This window comes from Manis javanica, chromosome 10 (assembly GCF_040802235.1).
Source record: "Manis javanica isolate MJ-LG chromosome 10, MJ_LKY, whole genome shotgun sequence".
NCBI lineage: Eukaryota > Metazoa > Chordata > Mammalia > Pholidota > Manidae > Manis > Manis javanica.
Genome location: NC_133165.1, coordinates 109,362,215 through 109,383,330, shown reverse-complemented (window position 1 = coordinate 109,383,330; position 21,116 = coordinate 109,362,215). Strand labels below are relative to the sequence as shown.

Here is a 21,116-nt window from a genome sequence, read left to right as displayed (position 1 = left end):
GGGATAAGGAGGCATGAAAATGGGCTCCCTGGCCTCAGGTTCTGAGAAAACCTACACTCCTCATTGCCAGAGGAAAAAAATACTGGGCCAGCATGCAAGGAGTCCTCTTTAGCAGGCTTAACAAAACATGACCGGCTGGGAGAGCAGCCATCAATTAAATAATCCTGCCACTTGGTGAAAGGCAAGGTCACCCACGTGCAGATGCTGAGCCCACCCTGAGCCCACCCTGAGCAGCAGAGTGCCTGTGGCCTGGTCCTGAATCCACCCTCTACCTCAGCCCTTGATGCGCAGAGAGCAGGATCGAAGGCCAGTGGGGTCCTGGGGCCACCCTGACCCCCACCTCCAGCCAGGAAGACCAGTGGCCTGTGACTTCTGCAACTGCTCTTCCCCAATCTCCTGGGAATCAGTTTCCCTTCTGCAAAATGGGACTGAAATCATTTCTGCGCTGCCTGCCTCTCCTGGGAGCATGACTGTGAAAGCAGCTGCAAAGAGCAGAGAGCAGCTTTAAACACAAGCAGGAGAATCTAAGACGAACTTGTCTGCCCTCTCTCTGCCCCGCCCTGCTTTGGAATCGGGTGAATCTGTAATTGCCGTGAGCCTGCGCTTCACCTTTGCTGGAGATGGTAATCAGGTGTGCCGGTGGCGCCTGCCTTGCCCTTCAATGGCTTTTCTCTAATTGCTCTAATCCGTGTTCTCATGCCCTTGCTAGAAAATGGGAAGAGCCTGCATCTCCAAGGAGGGGGGGAGATGAGGAGTGGGCCCCAGGGAGGGGATGACGAGGCTTGGGGCCCAGCAGCACCTACTGTGAGCAGCTCCTGGGGTGGGTGCGGGGACACAGAGGGCAGCCACGGCCCTTGCTCCTGATTCCCACAGTTCCCAGGGCTGGAGGGCCGGTAATAGAGGATGGGAGGGAGGGTAAAGAGATTCCGGGGCCGGAGAACCAGGACTGGGGGTGGGGAGGGAGGGGACCCTGACTGGGTCTGGCTCCGAGAGATGCTGACCGACAGGGGCTCCCATGGGGCAGGGAGCTGAGAGCCTCTGGGAGCAGAATGCCTAGCTAGGGGCAGGAATGGCGGGCACAAGGCAGAGAGGCCTCGGGGAAGAAGGTCTGTGTGTGAGTGTTTCCCTGTGCGTGTCTCCCTGGCTTCTGGGAGTGCACAGCTGTGGTTTCCCTAGTCCGAGGACTCTGTGTAGTGTCTGGATTTGTCATGCCTTTGGGAGGACAGTTCAGTGTGTGTCTGTCTAGCATGTTTTCTCTGCTGTGAGTCTTTTCACAAGTGCATGAGTGCATGTGTGTGCTTGAGAGAGAGAGACGGTTGTGTGTTGCTGTTGGTAGCTGCTAGCTCTGCTGGATTCGGCTTCCCATCCTGAGGGTTTCTGTGCTGAGCCCCTGGGAACCCTGCCTTGGGACAGAGGAGGCTGTGGCGGCCAGGGTGGGGGTAGGGCTAGCCTAGATAGCGGCTTAAGCCCCTACTGCTGCGGTAAAGCGATTATCAGTGTGGGTGTGGGTGGGTGTGCGTGTGTAGGTGGGGGAGACTGATCTCACAGTCTTTAGTGGCTACAGAATTCTCAGTTGCCCCAGCAGGTCCAAACATTTGCCTGTGGCGTTTCCTTTCCTTTCCATGCCGGGATTCACTCCCCCTTGGCTGACGCGGATACGTGCATTTGCTCCCAGGTGCTTGGCTCCTAAAGTGCTTCTCCTCCTGGGGTTCTGTGGATCTAATGGTGGAATGTCAGTCGGTGTCAGAGGGGAGATAATTTGGGATGTCGGGAGCTTCTGAGTCCTGCTTTAGCAACAGGGACAAATTGTGATTTTTGACCTTGAGTTTCACTAATGAATTGCTTATAATCACCACTTACTTTTATTTGCATAAACCTAAGCGTGAAGAAAAGCTTTGGGTCGCTCCTCCTGGTGCCAGGAGACTTTAGAGAGGGTTAGCTGTAATAAGAGCAGTGAGTGGAAAGTCAGTGGATGAAATGCTGCAAAACTAAATTTAAATGAGTGAATTCCGTTTCCTATAACAAACATACAGTAAAGAAGTGAAGTTCTCACCATGAACGTGAGGCCGTGGCTGCTAACAGCCCCTCCTGTGTGCCAGGCACTGCTCCAGCTCTGTCCAGCTCAACCTGTGTGATCCTCACAGCCACCCCATGGTGCCCATTTTACAGACAAAAAAAACTAAGACACAAAGAGGTAAGGCATTTGCCCGGAGATTACACAGTTCATGGAGCAGGGATTTGAACTCAATGCCCTTGCCAAGTACCTGGCCACTGCGCCGTGAGTCGTAGAACAGTCCTGTAGGGTGGCCACGGTGTGGGCTTATCGGTGCGCCTTCTTGCAGGAAAAGCACAAACCAGTTTCAGCGGAGAGCTTCAGCCCAACTACTCAGTTTCACCTGGCAAAGATGGAGTAGTTTAAAGGAGACTCTACTCCCACCTAGCTAGTTTGTTTGCTCTTTGTGATCTGTAAATACTCTCCGGCTTCCCCTTTATCTCTACAACAGGCATGTGGTCCAGGCCAGCACTTTGAGGCCCCAACAGCACTTGTGTAACAGCTCTGGATGCAGTGATCCACTTGGAGCACCACTGACATTGGGCTGTGGGGCCCAGTCTGCATCAGGCCAAGGCTGATTCTTGGTGTTTGGGAGCTGGGATTTGCATGCTGGTCTTTTGTGCATCATGGATATCTGAGAGGGAAGGTAGTGTGGCTGGGAGTGCATCTGCAAAACAGGGGTGCAGGAGGTGGGGACTGCATACGGTAGCTCCCTCACAAGGCTTTTGTGTATTGGTTAGGGATTGCTCCCGGTTGCTGTTAACAGAGACTGGAAATAATGGGTGGCTTAAACCAGATCGAGGCTTATCTCTTTCACATAGAGGATGTCAGGAGGTAGGCAGCCAGGGCTGGTGGGGGCTCAGCAGTGTCATCAGGGATCCAGGCATCTACTTTCTTTCAGCCTCATTAACTTTAGCATGTGTTTTCCAACCTCAAAGTCACTTCATACTCCAGGATGGCTGCTGGATCTCCATCATCACATCTACTTTCCAGGGTGGTAAGTACAGACTGGTTGAATGTTCCTCTCTGTCCCTTCTAATGATTTAAACTCACCCCTCCTTGGCCTCTCCTAGCTGCAAAGGAGGCTGGGAAATGGAAACTTTTGGCTGGGCACATTGCTGTGCAAGTGTTTGCTACTAAGATAAATGGGAGACAAGATATTATAAGGGTGCTGTGCAGTCCCTGCCACAGAGTACGGTAGGGTCCTGTGCATCCCAAGATCAAGGCTTTGCTTTTTTGAGGTGACATGACTGTTTCAGACCACCAGCCAGAGAGGATGAGAGGAAGGAGCCCCAGCAGTGAGCGCCAGGACCTGGGCCTTGCTAGATTGGGGTTTTATTTCCCCCTTGGGGTCCTGTAGCAGTTCTGGACTTGGGAAAGGGGTTCTGCTGGACAACCCTGGAGGGGCTGGGGGTAGAGAGGAGAAGCATGGGGTTCTGGGCCTTGCAGGTATTTTCCAGAAGGAATTGTGATGACTGCAGTGATGGTACAGCTTGGCACTGAGCTAGGAGGTCCGGGTGGTCCACCAGGGAGAGCAGGGTGGTGGTAGCCTGGAGTCTTGAGGATGTGGGTGGCCAGCAGATGGCAGCCTGTCTGGGCAGAACCCTTGACAATCTCCTGCAGGTCAGACCCATGCCTCCCAGGCCTAGTGACCAAGTCCGTGCTCCACTCCTATTTCTGCAGAGCCCCGAGAGGTGGTCACAGGGCTGAGACAATCTGAGGGAACATTTAACTGCTCAAGGCACATCCACCTCCACCTTTTCACTGGTCTTCCCCACAGACTGGCGAAGTTGGCAGAGATTCACACCCCCCTTTTACAGATGAGAAAACTGAGGCTGAGAAAGGGTAAATGATGAGTTCAAAGTTACACCGTGGCAGAGCTGTGCTGGGTCCCAGGTCCTTAGAGTCCCAAGGGGGAGGGGGATATTCCAATGTAGTGTCTTTTCATTTCTTTTTCACTTTAACTTAAAAAAAATTGAGGTATACTTTACATACAGAGAAGGGAAGGAAGTGTACAGATTTTAAATGTACAGTTTGCTGAATTTTACACATTTGCTGACCATTCCCAGCACCCCATGTCTCTCCCAACTCACTAATCTCTGCTCCCCCAAACCACTATCCTGACCTTTATCACTCAAGGTTTGTTCTGCCTGTTTTGTACTTCCTACCAACAGGTCTGTTCTCTTGCTTTTGGTCTCTTGGATTCAGCATAGTGCCTGTGAGATTCATCCAGGTCATGGCATGTATATCGGTGGCTGATTCTTTTTTTATTGCTGAGTAATATTCCACCGAGGGGACAGACCACCATTTGTTTATTCATTCACCTGTTGATGGACATTTGGGTTGTGTTCTGTTTGGAGCCCTAATGAGTGAAACTGCAGTGAGCATTCATGTTCAAGTCTTTGTGTAGACATATGCTTTCATTTCTGTTGGATTCATACCTAGGAGTGGAATGGCTGGGTCCTTGAATGGGTGTATGCTTAGCTTTGTAAGAAACTCTTGTCCTTCAAACAGGGTGAACCATTGCCACTCCCACCAGCTGTGTAAGAGAGTTGATCCTCATCCTTCCGGTATTTGATTATTTTTAATCTTTTTTAATTTTGGCGATACCTGTGGGTGTGAATGGTAGCTTGTTATAGTTTCAATTTGCATATCTCTAGTAGTTGCAAAGGTTGAGTGTCTTTTCATGTAAATATTGGCCATTTTGATCTCTTTTGTGAAGTGCCAGTTCATCTTTTGCCTATTTAAAAATTTGTGTTTATTTTTTTCTTATTGATTTGTAAGACTTCTTTATATGTGCTGGATACTAGTCCTTTGTCAGATATATGTACTAAAACATGTTTTTCTGCATCTGTGGATTGGCTTTTCTTACTCTTAGTATTATCTTTTGATGAATAGAAGTTCTTAATTGTAATGAAGCCCTATTTATCTTTTTTTTTTTTGTGTGTGTCCTGTTTAAGAAAGCTTTACTGCACAAAGTGGAGTCCTTTTAACGCGCGATCCCACCTGGCCTCACCCCATCAGGCTGCTGTCTCTGCCTCCTCATCCCCTATTAGAAGTGCCTGCCAGGAGCCCGGTGTGAGGAAGGCACAGGTGGGGTGAGAGATCTGCGGTGAAGTGTGGGGTTAGAGCTTAGATCACCAGCCTCCTCAGGACAGGAGAGCTGTGTCCTGTTTCCTGGCCCCGCCCCCAAGCAGATTCGGTTTATGCTAAATACAGGATTAAAGCCAAAGAGATTAAAAGATTACCTCTGGCTGGAAGGCAAATTCTGCCTCCGGGAGGGCTGGGAAGAGAGGCTAGTGGTAGTAATGGAACCACCTCTGCCCCCAGGATTCTCCCCTCTCAGCTGAGAGCCCCTCCGCCTGCGGAGGACGGGCCTGGGTCACCCTCTGGGTGTGGCCTTGGGCATATGCTCACCTCTCTGGTCAGTTCCCAAGTTATAGGGTGGGTGAGCAAGCTAGACCGGATAGTTGGCACCAACATGGGCTTTAGTGGGTTCTCAAAGTGTGGTCCCCAGACCAGCCATCCCTGTGTCCGCTCAGTTGGTAAAGTGTTAGAAATGCAAACCCGAGACATATTGAGGCAGAAACTTTGAGGGGCAGGTAGAGGGGGCAGCAATCTGGGTTTTAAAAACCCTCCAGGGGATTCTGATGCACACTAAGGTCTGCTCACCAGGGCCTCTAATTATGATAGCAGTGGTTAATTTTTAGAGCATTTAACCATGCTCACCTGTGACTCTTCTAAAGAGTGTGTACCCTCTCACTTTTGATGCAGGTACTATTACTCACCCCACTTACACATGAGGAAACTGAGCCACAGAGTGGCAAAGCAGCTTGCCCAGGGTCACATAGCCACTAAGTGACTGGTCCTGGATTTGTACTCAGGGAGGCTGGCTCCAGAGGCTGAACTATTAACCACTGCTCCATACTGTTTTGAGTGCCAGTACTGTGCACCCCGGACCTTTTCAGACGCCCACAGCTTTTACCAGCTGCTCCAAGGAGTGGCAGCTCCAAAAGGCTGACTGCCCCGGGGGTCCTAGGCTCTCGAGGTCCTTTTCTGGCCTTCCTCTAGGCCTCTGAGGCTGCTCCGACCACACAGCGCCCCTTCCCACTTCCCGCCTGCCAGGGAGGTGGCTGCTGGGAAACCCCTGGGCTGAGACTGAGGGAAGCTGCGGCTGAGAGCTGAGCCAGCCGCACAGGCAGCCAGACCCAGAGACAGAAACCCACAGCGCTCGATGCCTCAGAAACTCATTCATGTCTCCAATCATTTCCTCATTCAGTATTTAGTGATCCCAACCAGAGAGAAGCAGAAGCCGGCAGAAGCCAGAGGCAGAGAGAAGGCGAAGAGGGGAGGAGATGTGCCCATTAATTTTATGATTCTCCATTTGAGGCCCCTCCTGCCACTAGGGATGGATGAAAACCCCAACCTCCAATGCTGGAAAGTGATCAAGTAACAGCCGTGGCCGAGATGGGGAGGCTGATTTATGGGGGCAGCGCTGGGGAGCCGGAGTGAGCATGCCAGTGGCAGGAGAGAGCAATTCATCGTGGCTCCCTAGGAGAGCAGAGACAGCCGTGGAGCCCAGCTCCACCAGGCAGACCCGCAGTGGCCTGGGCCGCCCAGCCTGCCCTGCTCCTGGGGGCGGGGGCATCGTCTGGGTAGCTTTGGGGCCCCCAGCATTCCTCCCCGCCCCAGCTTCCCTTCCGCCATTTTCCTGGGTCTACAGCCTCTTTAAGCCAAGTGGAGGGGGAGGGAGGAAGGACTCCTGGATAAAAGCTTGGACAAGCCCCCTCTCCAAGCCTCGGTTTCCTCATCTGTGAAACTAGAGCCCCAGCCCAGCTGGGCCACCCTCACAGGGCATTTGTAGTGGTGAAGTGGTGTGGCCATGAGTTGCACAGTTCTGTCTTACCAGAGAGGTGACAAGTATGAGGCTGGAATGAGGAACTGGCCTCCTGCTGCTCTTCCTGGGCATGTGCTGGGCTCTGGGTGGGGGACTGTGTGCAGGTCCGCGCGTGCAGGTGTGTCCACCTGTGTGTACGTGATGGGTCCGAAGGTGCAGCTGCATGCATGGTGCACAAGGGCATGTGTGCATGCATGTGCACATGGGCGTGTGTGTGCACATGGCATGTGTGCACTGACAATCTGAGCTACAGCTTTCATGTAGCCCCTCTGCCCCTGCCAGCCTGGGAGGACCCCTTTGGGGTGGTGCTGGGGTTGTGGCTGTGTGCTCATGCCCAGGCCCTATCCAGCTTGTTATTTATTGATTAATTCTGCTGCCAGCTGATGGATGCCAAGCCTGTGCCAGGCGCAGGCCCTGGGATGATTTACATAATTAAAAACCATCAGTAACAGAGCCAGGCCTCACCTGCCAACTGCCTCGTCTAGCATGACAACAGGCTGAGCCTCCCTCCTTCACCCCTCCCTGTCCTCTGTGCTCCAAGGCCTCCTGGCCTCCCTGACCCTGGCGCTCTCCTGGTGTGCCCTGTGTCCACCTACTGGCCCGGGCTGCTCCATGACATCGGCCCCTGCCGGCTCTGTGATGGAGAGATTGTACTGTTCTGGGATTCTCGAGTCACTGACTCTGAGATTCTATTAGCTGATGGTTCTAAAATTCTTTGATGGAGAATCTCAGATTACAAGATTCAGCTGTGATCCTCTGAGTATGTGATTTTTCAAGTCTATTACTTTGTGTGACAAAGGGGACAAAATGTTTGCTCTCAGCAGTCTTGCAAGCTCTTGAGGAGGGGGACCCGGCTTTCCATGGAGGCCGTCGTGGGGGGTTGGGGGATCACTGCTTTACAGAAGGGGGAGAAATTTGTCACTGTAGAGGGCTGCATTGGGGGGGGGGACACTGCAGGAAGCAGAGCAGGAGGCAGGAGGACCCGGGGGCACTGCCCCCAGGGCTGCAGGGAGAAATCCTTGGTGGCCACCTTCAGTGGGTCTCCAGTAAATACCGGGTTCTGTGGAGTGTGTGGTGTCAACCCCTTGCCCGTGTCACCTTCAGGGTCCTCAGAAAAGCTTCTCGCATTTGGAGAGGCAGTGTGGGGTGATGAGGGTGGGCAATTCTACTTTTCAGCTGTGTGGTCTTGGGGAAGCTAGTAGCCTCTCTGAGCTGCAGTTACCTCTCACCTGTGACATGGGTGCTGTTATGAGGATTAAATGTTAATCTGTGTAAATGCTTAGTGTTCAGCCAGCACTCAGTGACCCCCTAATGAATGGTGGCTATTGTGAGGGATGGGCCTTTTGGGGGGACCTTTGGCAGGCTGGTTAGACTGGGTGAAAGCAGAGACTCATGGGAGGGCAGGGATCTCTGCACACAGGAGGGCTCGGTCTTCCTATCTTTTCAGGCCAGCTCCCAGTGGGGCATCCCAGTGCTCAGTGGATGTTTGTTAAATGAGTGAATGATTTTCTCTTCTCTCGGCTCTTCTCAAACACAGTGCCAGCCTCAGCTGCCCTCAGCTGGTTTAGACCAGGACACCTGGCTTTCCCTCAGGGGAGTCCGCAGACCTTGCTCTCTCCTGCTCCATCTGTGCCCATCTCTGTCCTTTCTTCTCTATTCCCACAGCTCTGCCCTACTGCTCAGTGGGAATTCCTGCCCCTCCCCAACCCCCTCCCTCAGCCCACCTTCCTCTGCAGCAGTTTGGGGAAAACATAGCTGATAGACCCAGTGTCCAGCACTGTGGCTTGGAAGTGCTCTCACAGACCCCGCCCCACGGTGCCTCACTTCTTAGTCCCAGCAAGACAAGACCTTAGAACCTCAGTCCTCTCACCCAGAACCCCAGAGCTGCGAGCCCCAGAGCGGCCTTGCTCTGACCTTTGACATCTTCGACTATATATGGCACAGGGTACCCACGTGACCTGCCCATCTTAGGTAAATTAAAAGATTTGTCATAATTTAAATTAAAAAACCTAAAAATATGTTTAAAATTAATGATAGAATGTAAGATGGTGCAGCCATTGGGGGATACAGTTTGACAGTTCCTCAAAAAGTTAAATATAGAATTACCATATGATGCAGCAATTCCGCTCCTAGGTTTGTATCCAAAGGAGTTTGAAAATACTCTGAAAGCAGACTCAGACAACTTGTACCCAATGTTCACAGAAGCATCATTCACAACAGCTGAAAGGTAGAAACAACCCAAATGTCCATCAACAGGGGAATGGATAAACAAAGTACAAAACATATAAACATAAAAAATAGAAAACCAATCCACACCATGGAATACTATTCAGCCTTAAAAAAGGAATAAAATTCTGATACATGCTACTACATGGATGAACTTTGGGGACATCATGCTAAGGAACAGACACAAAATGGCAAATTCTGTATGATTCCACTTATATGAGGCACCTGGGAGAGTCAAGTTCATAGAGACAGAAAAAGTAGAATTAGAGGCTATCAGGAGCTTGGGGAGAGAGGGGAGTTAGTGTTTAATGGTGACAGAGCTTCATATTGGGAAGATGAAAATGTTCTGGAGGTGAATGTTGGTGATGGTTTCACAATAATGTGAGTGTAAATAGTACCACTGAATTGGACACTGAAAAATGGTAAATTTTGTTATGTATATTTTACCACAATGAAAAATGTCATTTCATTTCATTGCAAGGGATGATTTTGTTTGTAATCATTCTGTCTTTTATTTTCATATGTTCACGATTGACCCTCTAGACCCCTGTGTTCTTGGCACATAGCAGGCCCTCAGTCATACTTGTTAAGTGGACGAATGAGCCCGGCCTCCCCCTCTGGCCCGATGACAATCTCGCTTGACCAGCTGCTCATGGTTCCCATCCAGGCAGCTGCTTTCCTTTCACTCTTGATTTCACCTGACCAGACAACCCATTACTCAGCCGCAGCACAGGTTGCCAGGCACTACCAAGTGCCTGGTAGTGATCGGGGTCACTTTGAGGATGGACACAGCTCTGAGGTGATAAAGACTAGATTTCACTTGGAAGCCTCTTTCTAGTGCCCGTCAGAATTGCCAACACAGCATACTTGAGAACCAGAAAGGTCCAGTCTGGACCCAGCTTTGGTTGCATTTCACACTGGGAGAGGGTTCCTTCTTGGCTTTTAATGTACTCATTACTGTGTCATTGATTTCTACCCCTGAGCAGTGGAGAAAATTGTCAAGTGCTAGGATGAAGTCAGACTCTTGGGGATCAAGAAATTTGCCCCACAGTTTGGTCTTACAAAACCCTGGTATCCTTTTGAAATGAGAACATTGTAATTTAACCCCAAGGCGACAGAGTCAGATTATTGAAGGTGCTGACTGTATAGTCACGTCAGGTTCCTTAAAATCAAAGGAATGGTATTCACTGGCAGTATTGTTTCACAGAGAAAGACTTTAACTTTGTCTCGCATTTAAGAAAAAACAATGTACACAGCAAGAGTTGCTCAGGTTGGAAAAGCAGATTTTTGTTTGACCCATCTCTTCTGACAGCTGGCTTAAAAGACATCCACTCAGTGGCCTTGGCTTGATTGCACTTGTAATTTTCTAAGCTTCTCTCAGCCCCGAATGAAGATGGGGAGGCACAGCGCTGCCGCCAGCTGCTCAGGGTGAGTGCTGAGTTCTGGCATTCCTGAGCAAGTGCTTTCATCAGCGTAGCTGCGTCCTTCCTTTTAGCTCGGATGGTGGCTGAGAGTCAGCCCTAATCCCAGGGTCCCTTTCCAGTCTACACTGGGGCTTCCAGAGTAATCAGCAACTTAATAAAAAAATGTCCTTCCCTGTGGCACCAATGTTGAATGATGAACAGCACCCATTTAAGCCGTGGAGGACACTTTCTTATGTATGTACAGATCAGGCTGCAGATGCTGGGAAAAAATCTAATTACAAATGCTTTAAAAAGTAAAGGTGCATTCCTGAGAGTAGAGGTCTGTCTGTTATAACAAAAGCCAAAATAACTGATTTAAGTAAGATCGATGTTTACTTGTCTCTTGTATAACAGTCTGAGCATAATGTAACCAGTGCTATTAGGGTGCAGCTTTTTATTTTATTGTTGGCTCTCCTCAGCCACAGGTAGCTACACTGTCTGGTTTAAGATGGCTGCTGTAGCTCCTGCCATTTCATCATATTCCAGCCTATGGGAAGGACAAAAAAAAAAAGGGGGAAGGATAAACACCTTTCCTTCTGAGGGCATGAATAGGAAATGGCATAATTCCTCTCTGTTCTCATTTCATTAGCCAGAATCCTGTCATATCTGCATGATAAGTTGGAAAATACAGTCTTTGAGCAGCCATCTATTTAACAAAACTTTTTTCTGTAGAAGATGGAAAGAGTAGATATTGGGGGACAACCAGAAGTCTCTTCATTCATTCAGTGGATAGTGGTGAGCCCCCATGGTGGTGAGGGTGGAGCAGTGAACAAATAGCCTGTTTTTGAGAGTTTGCACTTAGGGGAGGAGATCAAGAGGAGAGGGTTTCAAGGAAGAGGGAACGGTCAGCTGTGTCTAATGTGGTTGTTTTCCTCACAGGGCAGGAAGCCTCGAGGTGGACTGATGGCTGCCACAGTTGGCTCTAGCATTATGGCAGCATTCTGGGTGGGAAAAAGGTGGGGCTCCACCAGCTGTGCCTGACTTCTTCTTTAAAGGAAAGGAAAGGCCAGCTTAGAAACCCATCAGTGGCTTTTGCTTAGATCTTATCTTATTGGTCAGAATGGGGTTGCACGGCTACCCCTAGCTGTAGGGGAGGCTGGGAAATCAGGAACAGGATTCTCAAGATTGGCTGAGAGCAGGGCACATGGCCTCATCAGATGCAGCCGGGGTTCAGCTAGGAGCAAGGAAGGGCTTGCTTGCCACACCCTCCCACGCACGTGCCAAAGGCAGCAGTTTTGTGCATCTGTGCAGGGAAATATCTGCCAGTACACACGTGTGATAATTGCCCATCTTCCACATCATTGGCCATTACTTTCATGGGCCATCCCCATACTCCCAATAGTGTTATTTCATAAAAGATAAAACAATTTTGTCAATAGCGTAACCTGTTTCCTCTGACTTGTCCCTCACTGTGTGGCTGACTTTCTAAGGGTCCTGGCAATAAATGGTTTATACCTGGCTTTTCTATGAGGCCAGCATCTTTGAACAATGCCTTTGTGCTTTGGTGCTTTCTCTGCCTTTAGCGACGGAAGTCATCAATTTTGTACTGGAAAGCTTTATTTTGTGCTTGTTCTAGAAACACTCCAGTGGTTTCCCAGAGCGGTGCCTTTGTTGTTTTGTGGGGGAAAAGATGATGTGAAAACTTCAAAGGCTCCTGGCCATCAGCAGCCAACTTGATGTAAGAGGCCCCACCTTGGTCAGGGGTATGATGCCACTCCACTTGCAGGAATTTAGGGTTGAACTTTCCATTTTTACTTTTCTTCTTAGCTTGTGCAAAATCATACCTTTCCACATTCCACAGGCATATCAAAATCTTGTTCATTATTTACGGTTATGCCGTATTCTGAATTATAGAATTTTTGTGAATATTTTCATCCCTACTTTAATGTTTCAACAAAACATTTTGCAATGTCCATCTGTTTTTGTTATCTGGGGCTATAACACAACAGCAAACATATTTGAGGGCTTTCTAAGTGCCAGGCACTGTTCTAGGTGCTTTCGATATATTGTGGCAATTTTCTAACATGCTCCCAATTTTTTGATATTCCTATTAAGAGGTGGCATCTATGTCCCTCCCCCTTTAATTCAGGCTGGACTTAGTGACTCACTTATCACCAGTGGAAGGCAACAGATGTGATGTTTTGTGATTCCTAAGGCCAAGTACAAAAAGACCGTGTAGTTTCTGCAATGTGGTTCTCCTGGGACCCGTGGGGAAGCCAGCCACCACGTAAAAAGCCCCACCCCAGTGGCTCTGCCATGCTGGTGGTAAGCACGTCACTAGCTCCAGCAGAGCTGCCACCCTAGGGTGGGCACCAGACGCCAGCTGTGTGTCCGAGCCATCCTGGACATCCCGCACAGCCCAGCTGAGCCACCAGACGATTGCAACCCCAGCTGGCATTTGAAAGAATGCCAAGCAAGAACTGCCCAGCTGAGCCCTTCCAGAATTCCTGATCCACAAAACTGTGAGTAGAATAAAATGGTTGGGGGTGTTTTTTTTTCCCTTAACACTAGAATTTTTAAGCCAGAATAGCAAGCAGAAGACACACAACTCATTTAGTCTCGACTGCTCAGATAAGGAAATTGAGCCCCAGAGAAATTAAGCAACTTGCACATGTTTTCAGGGCAGAGATAAGAGGGTGCATGCATGTAGACTGATTCTAATATTCTGCCTCTTGACAACGAGGGTGAAAAAAAAGTTAACAAATGATAATGCACAAAATGTAAAATATGCCAGCCAGGCAAACAGCATGCTGTGGAGAGAAGGTTAGTACCTTTGGACCCGCCACTGCAGATGGATAGACTTTGGAGTACACACCACCTTTAAGAATGGGTGATTCCTGAAAAAATCACAATTAATTTCACATCTCAAGTTTATGAGATGTAAGGGGGTGAGATTTTTCCAACCCTTTTTTCATCTGAAACGTCCAAATTGCTCAGGGACACCAGGGTTTTGAGGCCACACACAGGAAGCTGTGAACCTTTGGCTCCTAGTGTCTTAGGAATGGGAGCTCAGACGCTTCCTGGCAAAAAATATGAGAACCATAAAATTAAAGGACATCAAAATTTAACTGTTGGAATCACCTTGGGGTTCATCTCATCCACCTTTCCACCCAGGGCAAGACAGGAGAAAACCACGGGAGAGCAAAGCAACCGCTTGATGCAGAGCCCAGGGCAGTGTCTGTAGGCGGCGTGTGATTAATGGCCAAGGAACTGTGGAGGAAATGTGGCTGTTAGGTCACAGGAACGGGGTGGCCACTGAGGGTTGGGGGCTGGGTCTGCTTCATGGGCATGTAACCTGTGCCGTCACCTGGGGTGCCCTGCCCTTGAAGGAACCCACACTTGGTTTAATGCTCTGCATTGCTGTCTTGAAATTCTTAATAATTTTTGAACAAGGGGTCCCACATTCTTATTTTCCACTAGGTCTTGCTGAGGATGTAGCTGGTCCTGGCTGGGAAAGTCTGAGAGCTGGTCCAGCAACAAGCATTTCAGGTGGGTGAGCTGGGCTGGCAAAGCCTGGTGACTAGAAAGCCCCAAATCAGCTAGGGAAGCAGTCCTTTGCCCAAGACCACTAGTTAGGAAGTGTTGACACAAGGAATGGAACCTAGTCTTGTTGGACTCCAAGGGTCACTGTCTTAAACACTTTGCTCCTTCACCTCCTATGATGGATGTCTCACCTGAGCTGCCTCCCTCACTTCCTACAATTGCAGCCTTCTCTTTCAGAGAGCCTTCCTGGATTGCTTCCTGGCCAAGTCATGCCATTCCTTCCTTCCTTCATCCTTCCTACCTGCCTGAGCCACCTTGTGCCAGCTCGTCTCCTTTCCCCACCCCTCCTGGGTAGAGTCTACTATGGCTTCCGGTCCCCCAGGCCAGTCCTGATCAGGCATCGCCCACCCCCACAAAGAATTCTAAGGCTCAGTCCTCTCACTGCAAAGCTCATGTAAATTCTGTGGCACAGCCTTTCTCACTTCCCATATAGCTGGGCTTCTGCCTCAGTTTTCCTGTCTAAAACTCCAAGGAACTGTGGAATAATGGGAGTTGGACAGGCCCGGTTCACATTCTGGCCCACCACGCACTCTAGAGCAAGGAGATCAGCCTCTCCAAGCCTCAGTTTCCCTATCTGTTGAGTGAGGGAAGATGCTGCTTTAACCAAGTAGATGTCGCGTACCCCCGATACACAGCAATGACAAGGGCGTCACATTTCTGTGCTCTTGACTCTACCCGTGACCCAGACTAATTGTGAGAAAACCTCAAACCCAAATTAAGTGACATGCTACAAAACCCCCGTACCCTTCAGAACTGCCAAGGTCATGAGCAGCACAGGAAGCATGACAGGCTGTCATAGACCCGAGGAGACAAGGCGACTAACTGCAACGTGGAATTCTAGATGGCATCCAGGAACAGCAAGCAGGTATTAGTAGAAAAACAGATGAATCCAAAAAAAAGTCTGTAGTTTAGTTAATAGTAATGTACCAGTGCTAATTTTAATTTTGCCAAATGTGCCCTGGTTATGTGACATGTCCCTCAGGGAAGCTTGGTGGAGGGTCTCCAGCAACTCCAGTACTGTCCTCGCATTCTTTCTCTAAATCTAAAACTATTCCACAATAATATGTTTATTAGAACTAAACCTAACAACCCTGCACAGCGCTGCTACTGTGTTTGTCTGCCCAGTGTCCCTCCCCCATTCTTCGGCTGACAGGCCCTCCCCTGCTGACAAGGCTGGGGGTGCCCCACCCAGCCTGGGCCACGGCCCTCATCGCCCGGCTCACAGTGATTGGCTCAACGGGTAAGCAAGTAACCCAAGCCGGGCCAATCAGAGTCCTTCCCTAAATCGTTCAGCTTGGAATTGGAAGAAAAGCTCTTCCGCTGCCATGAATCTGCGAGGCTGTGGGCACCCCTAGCTGCACCGCAGTGGAGACTGTGGCCCAAAAGAACTAAGCGAGAGAGAGAGAGAGAGAGAGAGAGAGAGAGAGAGAGAGAGAGAGAGAGAGAATGTTGATGCCATTCAAGATGGCCTCTTCCTGCTTCCCAGTCTTCTTCAGGCACAGCCTCCCACCCTGCCCGGTTATGGGAGCCAGTATTTCCTCTTTCAGTTCATACTAGGCTCGAGTTGGGTTTCTGTCACTGGCAACCAGCAGGTCCTGACTGATAACTTCAGTTGGATATATTGTCCGTAACCTGGCACAGGCAGGCCCGTGTAAACGGTGAGGGGGTTGTTCTCTTCCCCCAGGAGCCTGTTGCTTGCCCTGAACTCCAGGCCTGCTTGGCCGGGGCCCTGATGCCTGCCTGGCTCGCCTCCTGGCTCCCACGACGTCCCGGGGGGCATCCTGCCTCAACTGAGCCTACCCGCCTTCACACTCCCTCCTCCGCCCGGCCCTCTGTTCCGGCCTCCTCCTGCTGGTGCCCGAGCTGTGTTGCAGCCGAGACTGGGCTCTGCTCTGGGACAGGTTTCGGGAGGAGGGACTGGAACTCAGCCTCTGGCAGAAAATTCCCTCCTCAGAAGCTCAACACTGGCCTGGTCCAACCCGGCCAAGTTAAGGTGCAGCTGGGGGTCTGGGATGCCCAGGTTTGTCTAGCGCTCGTTCCGAGAAAGAAGTGACTGTGGGGAGCAGGTCAGGAGCCCCGAGTGTGAGGTCAGGGGAAGCAGGAGATGGGAGGGATGGTTTCCGAGGAGCCACAGGCAGAGCCACCAGAAGGATCTGAGTGAGAAAGAGCGGAAGTCTCTTTTTATCTCAGGTCTGGGCTGTGGGCCAGGAGGAGAGAGATGCCACCAGGGGAATCCTGGGTGGATGCTGAAGGCACGCAGCCACCCTACCTGAGGGGAGGGGAAGGGGCACCTGGACCCGTTCTGGGAAGGACCTTGCCTGGCCTGAGGAGAGATAAGGCGGGGTCCTGGGTTGCTCTCCTGGGTCCCAGTTGCCCCTTGTCACCCCGGCCACTTCACGCCTCTGGCCTGTTCCTCCCAGGTGTCCTGCCTGTGTGCCCTTCCCTGCCTGCCAGGCAGGCAGGCGGCTGGAGCACCCTTCTGTGTGCACGAGGTGCCCCACTGCTGCCTCCAGGGCAGAATCCACCTGCCTTTCTGCTCTCCTGTGTATTTCTTTCCTCATGTGGTTACTCCTCCTGTCTTCATTTGTTCACTCAGAATGAGCTTGATTGTTTTATTCAATATATATTTTGGAGTGCCCACTGTATGCCAGATTCTGAGCAGCTGGAGGTGAACAGAATGGACTCAGCCCTCGCCTTTGTGGCAGGGAGGGGGCAGAAGGGGCTGGGTTAGGGTACATTCTGGAGACAGAGCTGACAGAAGTTGGTGGATCAGATGGGCGGGGAGTCCAGGTGACATCAAGGTGGCCGCTGGGTTCTAGGCCTGAATGACTCGGTAGCAGCCACACGCGCACAAACTGTCCATTCCCCACAGAGCCTAGGGGACACACAACTATTCACCCCCCCACAGGGACCTTCAGTCACCCGGATTCTAGCCTGTGAAAACATTCGGTATAAAGGCTAAGAAGGAACTCTCAGCCTAAAATAGTCCAAGAATCCTGCGACCGCAGGTCGGCGCCCTCAGCCGGAGAACCTGGGTGAATCGTGGCGCTGTCTCTTCCTCTCTGTGCCGTCTTGGTCAAATTGCTTAGCAACTCTGAGCCTCATCAGTAAAATGGGAATAACGATGATAAGTACCTTGTAGGATTGTTGTCATTATTCAGAGGCTTTAATTCATGGGGAACACTTGGCAGCAAGCCTGAAAGAGATAGTAAACGCCCCCATTCTGAGCTATTGTTGTGATTCTAGGTAAAATATGGCCAGGTTGCAGAAGACTCCAGCTGCCAGTGTAAGGAGTTGGCGTGTTACCCCGTGGAGTCAGAGCCTGAAAGTTTTTGAGGGGAAGAACGTGAGGAGACCAGCCAGTCAGCGCCGCTCCGGTCCCTGAAGCATCTGGAGCCCTGGAGCTGGCAGCAGGTTAGCTGTGACAGGCCTGGCTGTGAGGCCAGCGACCTCCAGCTCCCAGAGGCCTTCGGCTGCCCCAGTTCTGGACTCAGGCAGTAGAGGCGAATCTGCCTCCCACCCCCAGCATCCCTCTGGGCAAGCCAGATAGATGGTTTAATAATGCAGGCTGCCTGGTTGACCTCATGGCTGCTGAGCCAGCTGAGACGCATGCCACCCCACTACTGTGGCTGCAGGGCCCACGCCTGAGGCTCCAGAAGAATCCCTGGATGCAGAATTTTGGAGCCCCCTGTAAGGTACTTAGATGCAAATGGCTGACACCCTGAGAGTAAGGGCTCAGCAGCCTCTGGCTAGTGGGCAGCATAAGTCAGGTAGATGTGCAGAGCCCTGAGCCTCCCCTACCCCCTCCAGCTCTCCCTGCTCAGAAGGCTGTGGGGAGGTGGTCTGTCACTGGGCTGTCCGTGCCTACAGACCTGTTCGCAGTCTGACCCTTGCATCATTGGATGGGACAGTTCACGGGGCCCTCCCCAAGCACCCCTTCTGTACCTGGCAAGGGGCTGGGCATCCAGGGCACAGACCAGGGGGGTCAGATGTGGCTGACATTCTAGTGGAAGCACCAGGTGTGTCCACAGGGCACTCTCATTCCGTCCCTGTCCCAGGGCGTGCTCCAGGCCTCCTCTACTGAGACTCATGGGGAGGCCGGCTGGCCAACCTCACCATCCAGGAATCTCAGCTCCAAGGCAGGTAAACAGGGTGCCATCAGCATCCCTAATGAGGCTCTCTGGGGTCCCTCCCATCACTGTATCTCTGGGTCAAAGAGTATCCACCCAGACACTTCAAAATATCCCACAGAGAGTGTGGCTTTGGCCTCCAGCCCTCAAGGCACTTTCTCATGAGGGCCACATGACTAGCCACCCCTTACTTTTGTCTAGCCTCAGCGTGACCTTTAGGTACATTCTTCTGTCCCATTAGCTTTGAGCTGTCCTTGACTCGTGGGCTATGAGGACTATAGACTCTCAGAGTCATAGAATCTTTACGGAATCAGATCTTCCAGTTTGGCATCCATACCTCTAGTCCTTTGCAAGTCTAGATGCAGAACACAGAACTTCCTCAGTTTCCCCCAACATAAGTGATTGATCTCAAGCCCCCTGGGCCCCCAGGATGGCTCCTGATGATACCTTCCCCCTAGAACCCACGCCCTGTGTAGTCCCCTCTCACAATGAACAAGGTGGATCTCTGTAGCCAATGGGATACTGCAAAACTGGCATTGTAAGTAGGATGGGCTATACAAGACATCATGGCTTCCTTGGTATCCTTGCTCTGGGTGAAGCAGCCACCATGCTGTGAGGACACTCAAGCCATCTGTTGAGAGGTCCATGTGACAGGAACTGAGGCCTTCTCAAACAGCCAGTGCCAACTTGCCAGCCATGTGAACGAACCACCTTGGAAGCAGAACCTCCACCACAGTCCAGCCTTCGGATGAGTGCAACCCCAGCCAACAGCTCGACTCAACGTTCGGAGAGATCTCAAGCCAGAATCACCTTTTCCTAAATCCCTGACCATAGAAACTGTGCAATAATAATTTTTTTTTTTCCTGACTTAAGCCACTGAGTTGTGAGGTGATTTGTTATACACCTCACATCGATTCATGGGAATCGATGACTCCCATGAAAAACATGTAGGCTTTTCTAATGGGAGTGAGGGATGGAAGGTGGGAGAAGCTGAGGTGGGGGTGGGCGTTCACACCGCACATTCCACAGCAAAATAACGTGAAATCCCCTTTAGAAATGTATGTGTGTTCTCCAAAATCCCTTTGCGAGGTCTCCCCTGGGGGCCCCTCCCTCTCACCTTCCTCCTGACCTGCAGCCTCTCCTGCCTCCCACCCACCTTTCCTAACCCCCCAGCTCCCATCCTCTCATCCTTATTAGGCCCAGGAGTTATTTGTTCCCTAGCCTCTGCCTTCACCCTTGCGTGTCCTGACCTGTCACAGTGCTCAGTAAAACAAAATAAGACGACCCGGTTTCCTGAGAGGGCAGCTCAGTCTCATGTCTTCATATTCCACTTGGGATGGTTCCATGGTAGGCAAGGGACAGAGGTTTTGGGGGCAAGTCTTCATTTTTTCCCCCTTCTGGGTTCTGGGTCTCATTATTGGTTCCTGTCTCCAGGTATTGTGGCTCTTGGTTCTAGGATTGGAGGCACAGCAGAAAATCTGATTTTTGGTCTGGATCTAAAACATGAATGAGATGCCCTATCCACACTCTGTGTGTGTGTGTGTGTGTGTGTGTGTGTGTCTAAAAGAATTGCTTCGGCTAATTTTCTTAGCATCAGCTTGAAATGCCATTTGGACCAAGTGAAAAACAATTCACCTAAAGGCAGACCTTGTTGTTCACCTTGAACTGTGCAGGAGGCTTGTAACATCCCTGGTCCCTCTTGTCCTCACTGCTCTGTTCTGAGCCCTGCAGAAAAGGAGAACTCCTGGAAAAATGTTCTGTGATGATGTGGCCAGGGCTGCGGGGTCATTTGGATTGGAACCAGTTTGATGGGTAACTCAAAGGAAAAAGGCCCTTGGTGGGCTATTGAAGGCAGCTCCCACATACCACTGGGAGACCCCAGAGCTGACAGAGTTCTGGGATTTAGGACAGGGGCCCAGGTAGCTGGAAATACCCCTGACATCTGGCGCTGAGGCTTCTGGGATGGTTCTGCTTTGGCTGTCTTTCTTGTCCTCTCATCACTCCACCCATGACTCAACTAGCCAAGCGGGGGTTAGGTGGATGCTGCTTGACTCACATTTCACCAAGGCTGTACATGGCAGTGGGGAAAGAGGAAGCTGGGGTGTTGGTGGGAAAGGAGCTAGATGCAGGGTGCCCAGAACAAAACCCCTTACTGTCTACTTTTGGTGACTTAAAAAGGAGAACAATGTATGAGGAAGGGTCTGCACTGTGCCTGGCCTGAGGAGCCCTCCTACACTGTATTTACTGTGATGGAGGTGCTAGAGGAGGGAGGAATAAGTCACGGGAGGAAACATGTAAATTAATCATAATATGGGATGCATGCTGTCATGAAGGCCTGTACACAGTGACCCAGGAGCCAGTGGCAGAGGCAGCCTGATCACCAGTCAGGAGAGACTTCTCTGAGGAGGCAGCCTTTGAACAGTACCTAATGATTGACTCCAAGTAGACAGGTGGAGAAGGAATATGAGAGGAGGAAAGGCTTCCACGCTGAGGTAACAGCAGATCAAAAGCACAAAGGTGTGAAGGTAATGGGGTGAGAGATTCATGGCATGTTCTGGAAAGGGCAGATGTTGGTGTCAGTGGGACGCAGAGTATGTGTGGGGTGACACGAGATGATGCTGGAGGGGTAAATAAGGGCCAGAGTACAAAGGCCTTATTTGGCAAATTAAGGAGCTTGGATTTTATTCCCTAGCAGAGAGGGCATACCATTCATCTCTGCCTGCACCTATGGCAGACATCACCAATTGATCACGACACTTTTTGCAGAGGGGGTAACCAGGCAGCTGCTGCCAATCAGTTGGCAC

General features: G+C 50.8%; 1 long non-coding RNA gene across 1 annotated transcript; it reads left to right on the top strand.

The window, feature by feature from the left end:
• The first annotated feature begins 1,059 nt into the window (after positions 1-1,059).
• LOC108392668 (uncharacterized) lies at positions 1,060-19,208 on the top strand. The gene is made up of 4 exons (XR_001852072.3): positions 1,060-3,050; positions 12,729-13,101; positions 14,060-14,128; positions 17,429-19,208. It is a non-coding gene; the product is annotated as an uncharacterized lncRNA (long non-coding RNA).
• The last annotated feature ends 1,908 nt before the right edge of the window (positions 19,209-21,116 follow it).